A 7,105-nucleotide genomic window follows, 5' to 3' on the forward strand; every position below is an offset into this window, starting at 1 on the left:
CCTCTAGGGCATATTTCCTTCAGTCTCCCACTTGCACTAGAGTCAATAATCTAGTTCACATCGCCATGTGATTTAACATCAATAGTTCACATCACCATGTGATTAACACCCATAGTTCACATCGTCATGTGACCATCACCCAAAGGGTTTACTAGAGTCAGTAATCTAGTTCACATCGCTATGTGATTAACACCCAAAGAGTACTAAGGTGTGATCATGTTTTGCTTGTGAGATAATTTTAGTCAACGGGTCTGTCATATTCAGATCCGTAAGTATTTTGCAAATTTCAATGTCTACAATGCTCTGCACGGAGCTACTCTAGCTAATTGCTCCCACTTTCAATATGTATCTAGACCGAGACTTAGAGTCATCTAGATTTAGTGTCAAAACTTGCATCGACGTAACCCTTTACGACGAACCTTTTTTTTTCACTTCCATAATCGAGAAACATATCCTTATTCCACTAAGGATAATTTTGACCGCTGTCCAGTGATCTACTCCTAGATCACTATTGTACTCCCTTGCCAAAATCAGTGTAGGGTATACAATAGATCTGGTACACAGCATGGCATACTTTATAGAACCGATGGCCGAGGCATAGGGAATGACTTTCATTCTCTTTCTATCTTCTGCCGTGGTCGGGCTTTGAGTCTTACTCAATTTCATACCTTGTAACACAGGCAAGAACTCTTTCTTTGACTGTTCCATTTTGAACTACTTCAAAATCTTGTTAAGGTATGTACTCATTGAAAAAACTTATCAAGCGTCTTGATCTATCTCTATAGATCTTGATGCTCAATATGTAAGCACCTTCACCGAGGTCTTTCTTTGAAAAACTCCTTTAAAACACTCCTTTATGCTTTGCAGAATAATTCTACATTATTTCCGATCAACAATATGTCATTCACATATACTTATCAGAAGTGTTGTAGTGCTCCCACTCACTTTCTTGTAAATACAGGCTTCACCGCAAGTCTGTATAAAACTATATCCTTTGATCAACTTATCAAAGCGTATATTCCAACTCCGAGATGCTTGCACCAGTCCATAGATGGATCGCTGGAGCTTGCATATTTTGTTAGCACCTTTAGGATTGACAAAACCTTCTGTTGCATCATATACAACTCTTCTTTAATAAATCCATTAAGGAATGCAGTTTTGTTTATCCATTTGCCAGATTTCATAAAATGCGGCAATTGCTAACATGATTCAGACAGACTTAAGCATAGATACGAGTTAGAAACTCTCATTGTAGTCAACATCTTGAACTTTTCGAAAACCTTTTTGCGACAATTCTAGCTTTGTAGATAGTGACACTACTATCAGCGTCCGTCTTCCTCTTGAAGATCCATTTAATCTCAATGGCTCGCCGATCATTGGGCAAGTCAATCAAAGTCCACACTTTGTTCTCATATATGGATCTTATCTCAGATTTCATGGCCTCAAGCCATTTTGCGGAATCTGGGCTCATCATCGCTTCCTCATAGTTCGTAGGTTCGTCATGGTCAAATAACATGACCTCCAGAACAGGATTACCGTACCACTCTGGTGCGGATCTTACTCTGGTTGACCTACGAGGTTCAGTAATAACTTGATCTGAAGTTTCATGATCATCATCATTAACTTCCTCACTAATTGGTGTAGGAGTCACAGGAACAGATTTCTGTGATGAACTACTTTCCAATAAGGGAGCAGGTACAGTTACCTCATCAAGTTCTACTTTCCTCCCACTCACTGCTTTCGAGAGAAACTCCTTCTCTAGAAAGGATCCATACTAAGCAACAAAGGTCTTGCCTTTGGATCTGTGATAGAAGGTGTACCCAACTGTCTCCTTTGGGTATCCTATGAAGACACATTTCTCCGATTTGGGTTTGAGCTTATCAGGATGAAACTTTTTCACATAAGCATTGCAACCCTAAATTTTAAGAAACGACAACTTTGGTTTCTTGCCAAACCACAGTTCATAAGGCGTCGTCTCAACGGATTTCGATGGTGTCCCTTTTTGTGAATGCAGCTGTCTCTAATGCATAACCCCAAAACTATAGTGGTAAATCGGTAAGAAACATCATAGAGTGCACTATATCCAATAAAGTACGGTTATGACGTTCGGACACACCATTATGCTGTGGTGTTCCAGGTGGCGTGAGTAGTGAAACTATTTCACATTGTTTTAACTGAAGGCCAAACTCGTAACTTAAATACTCTTCTCCACGATCAGATCGTAGAAACTTTATTTTCTTGTTACGATGATTTTCTGCTTCACTCTGAAATTATATGAACTTTTCAAATGTTTCAGACTCTTGTTTCATTAAGTAGATATACCCATATCTGCTCAAATCATCTGTGAAGGTCAGAAAATAACGATATCCGCCACGAGCCTCAATATTCATTGGACCACATACATCTGTATGTATGACTTCCAACAAATCTGTTGCTCTCTCCATAGTTTCGGAGAACGGCGTTTTAGTCATCTTGCCCATGAGGCACGGTTCGCAAGTATCAAGTGATTCATAATCAAGTGATTCCAAAATCCCATCAGTATGGAGTTTCTTCATGCGCTTTACACCAATATGACCTAAACGGCAGTGCCACAAATAAGTTGCACTATCATTATTAACTTTGCATCTTTTGGCTTCAATATTATGATTATGTGTATCACTACGATCGAGATCCAACAAACCATTTTCGTTGGTGTGTATGACCATAGAAGGTTTTTATTCATGTAAACAGAACAACAATTGTTCTCTAACTTAAATGAATAACTGTATTGCAATAAACATGATCAAATCATCTTCATGCTCAACGCAAACACCAAATAACACTTATTTAGTTTCAACACTAATCCCGAAAGTATAGGGAGTGTGCGATGATGATCATATCAATCTTGGAACTACTTCCAACACACATCGTCACCTCTCCTTTTACTAGTCTGTGTTTATTCTGCAACTCCCGTTTTGAGTTACTACTCTTAGCAACTGAACCAGTATCAAATACCGAGGGGTTGCTATAAACACTAGTAAAGTACACATCAATAACATGTATATCCAATATACCTTTGTTCACTTTGCCATCCTTCTTATCCACCAAATACTTGGGGCAATTCCGCTTCCAGTGACCAGTCCCTTTGCAGTAGAAGCACTTAGTCTCAGGCTTAGGTACAGACTTGGGCTTCTTCACTTGAGTAGCAACTTGCTTGCCGTTCTTCTTGAAGTTCCCCTTCTTCCCTTTGCCCTTTTCTTGAAACTAGTGGTCTCGCCAACCATCAACACTTGATGTTTTTCTTGATTTCTACCTTCGTTGATTTCAGCATCACGAAGAGCTCGGGAATTACTTTCGTCATCCCTTGCATACTATAGTTCATCACGAAGTTCTACTATCTTGGTGATGGTGACTAGAGAATTCTGTCAATCACTATTTTATCTGGAAGATGAACTCCCACTTGATTCAAGCGATTGTAGTACCCAGACAATCTGAGCACATGCTCACTAGTTGAGCGATTCTCCTCCATCTTTTAGCTATAGAACTTGTTGGAGACTTCATATCTCTCAACTTGGGTATTTGCTTGAAATATTAACTTCAACTCCTGGAACATCTCATATGGTCCATGACGTTCAATACGTCTTTGAAGTCCCGATTCTAAGCCGTTAAGCATGGTGCACTAAACTATCAAGTAGTCATCATATTGAGCTAGCCAAACGTTCATAACGTCTGCATCTGCTTCTGCAATAGGTCTGTCACCTAGCGGTGCATCAAGGACATAATTTTTCTGTGCAGCAATGAGGATAATCCTCAGATCACGGATCCAATCCGCATCTTTGCTACTAACATCTTTCAACATAATTTTCTCTAGGAACATATCAAAAAATAAAACAGGGAAGTAACAACGCGAGCTATTGATCTACAACATAATTTGCAAAATACTATCAGGACTAAGTTCATGATAAATTTAAGTTCAATTAATCATATTACTTAAGAACTCCCACTTAGATAGACATCCCTCTAATCCTCTAAGTGATCACGTGATCCATATCAACTAAACCATGTCCGATCATCACGTGAGATGGAGTAGTTTCAACGGTGAACATCACTATGTTGATCATATCTACTATATGATTCACGCTCGACCTTTCGGTCTCCGTGTTCCGAGGCCATATCTGTTATATGCTAGGCTCGTCAAGTTTAACCTGAGTATTCCGCGTGTGCAACTGTTTTGCACCCGTTGTATTTGAACGTAGAGCCTATCACACCCGATCATCACGTGGTGTCTCAGCACGAAGAACTTTCGCAACGGTGCATACTCAGGGAGAACACTTATACTTTGATAATTTAGTGAAGGATCATCTTATAATGCTACCGTCAAACAAAGCAAGATAAGATGCATAAAGGATTAACATCACATGCAATCAATATAAGTGATATGATATGGCCATCATCATCTTGTGCTTGTGATCTCCATCTCCGAAGCACCGTCATGATCACCATCGTCACCGGCGCGACACCTTGATCTCCATCGTAGCATCGTTGTCGTCTCGTCAATCTTATGCTTCTACGACTATCGCTACTGCTTAGTGATAAAGTAAAGCATTACATGGCGATTGCATTGCATACAATAAAACGACAACCATATGGCTCCTGCCAGTTGCCGATAACTCGGTTACAAAACATGATCATCTCATACAACAAATTATATCACATCATGTCTTGACCATATCACATCACAACATGCCCTGCAAAAACAAGTTAGACGTCTTCTACTTTGTTGTTGCAAGTTTTACGTGGCTGCTACGGGCTTAGCAAGAACCGTTCTTACCTACGCATCAAAACCACAACGATAGTTTGTCAACTTGGTGCTGTTTTAACCTTCGCAAGGACCGGGCGTAGCCACACTCGGTTCAACTAAAGTGAGAGAGACAGACACCCGCCAGTCACCTTTAAGCAACGAGTGCTCGCAACGGTGAAACCAGTCTCGCATAAGCGTACGCGTAATGTCGGTCCGGGCCGCTTCATCTCACAATACCGCCGAACCAAAGTATGACATGCTGGTAAGCAGTATGACTTATATCGCCCACAACTCACTTGTGTTCTACTCGTGCATATGACATCTACGCATAAAACCAGGCTCTGATACCACTGTTGGGGAACGTAGTAATTTCAAAAAAATTCCTACGCACACGCAAGTTCATGGTGATGCACAACAACGAGAGGGGAGAGTGTTGTCCACGTACCCTCGTAGACCGATAGCAGAAGCGTTATCACAACGCGGTTGATGTAGTCGTACGTCTTCACGATCCGACCGATCAAGTACCGAACGTACGGCACCTCCGAGTTCTACACACGTTCAGCTCGATGACGTCCCTCGAACTCCGATCCAGCCGAGTGTTGAGGGAGAGTTTCGTCAGCACGACGGCGTGGTGACGATGATGATGTTCCACCGACGCAGGGCTTCGCCTAAGCTCCACAACGGTATTATCGAGGTGTAATATGGTGGAAGGGGGCACCACACACGGCTAAGAGATCTCAAGGATCAATTGTTGTGTCCATGGGTACCCCTGCCCCCGTATATAAAGGAGCAAGGGAGGAGGAGGCCGGCCCTAAGAGGGGGCGCACCAAGTGTGGAGTCCTACTAGGACTCCCTAGTCGTAGTAGGATTCCACCTCCCATATGGAATAGGAAAAGAGGAAGGGAAAAAGAGAAGGAAGGAAGGGGGCGCCCCCTTCCCTAGTCCAATTCGGACCAGACCAAGGGGAGGGGTGCGGCCACCCTTGAGGCCCTTTTTCTTCTTTCCCGTATGGCCCAATAAGGCCCAATACGTATTCCCGTAACTCTCCGGTACTCCGAAAAATACCCGAATCACTCGGAACCTTTCCGAAGTCCGAATATAGTCGTCCAATATATCGATCTTCACGTCTCGACCATTTCGAGACTCCTCGTCATATCCCCGATCTCATCCGGGACTCCGAACTCCTTCGGTACATCAAAACTCAATAAAACTGTCATCGTAACGTTAAGCGTGCGGACCCTACGGGTTCGAGAACTATGTAGACATGACCGAGACACGTCTCCGGTCAATAACCAATAGCGGGACCTGGATGCCCATATTGGCTCCCACATATTCTACGAAGATCTTTATCGGTCAGACCGCATAACAACATACGTTGTTCCCTTTGTCACCGGTATGTTACTTGCCCGAGATTTGATCGTCGGTATCTCGATACCTAGTTCAATCTCGTTACCGGCAAGTCTCTTTACTCGTTCCGTAACACATCATCCTGCAACTAACTCATTAGTCACAATGCTTGCAAGGCTTATAGTGATGTGCATTACCGAATGGGCCCAGAGATACCTCTCCGACAATTGGAGTGACAAATCCTAATCTCGAAATACGCCAACCCAACAAGTACCTTTGGAGACACCTGTAGAGCACCTTTATAATCACCCATTTACGTTGTGACGTTTGGTAGCACACAAAGTGTTCCTCCGGTAAACGGGAGTTGCATAATCTCATAGTCATAGGAACATGTATAAGTCATGAAGAAAGCAATAGCAACATACTAAACAATCGAGTCCTAAGCTAACGGAATGGGTCAAGTCAATCACGTCATTATCCTAATGAGGTGATCCCGTTAATCAAATGACAACTCATGTCTATGGCTAGGAAACATAACCATCTTTGATTAACGAGCTAGTCAAGTAGAGGCATACTAGTGACACTCTGTTTGTCTATGTATTCACACATGTATTATGTTTCCGGTTAATACAATTCTAGCATGAATAATAAACATTTATCATGATATAAGGAAATAAATAATACTTTATTATTGCCTCTAGGGCATATTTCCTTCAGATAAGTGGGTGCGAAATGGTAAAACAAGGGCAAAGCCCGCAGCATACACAGGGGCCCCCGTGTGCACGGGGTAAGTGGAGCCCGTGCGCACGGGGTATCCAGAGACCCGACACAAGAGCCCGTGTGCACGGGGTCCATGAGGCCCGTGGACACGGGGGTCCCGTAGGCACGGTACACTCCCATGCGCACGGGGTCTTCAGGACCGCCAGCCTGGGGGGGGGGGCGTGGACACGGGGTCGCCTGGGAGCTGCTGCCTTCTTC

This window comes from Aegilops tauschii, chromosome 3 (assembly GCF_002575655.3).
Source record: "Aegilops tauschii subsp. strangulata cultivar AL8/78 chromosome 3, Aet v6.0, whole genome shotgun sequence".
NCBI lineage: Eukaryota > Viridiplantae > Streptophyta > Magnoliopsida > Poales > Poaceae > Aegilops > Aegilops tauschii.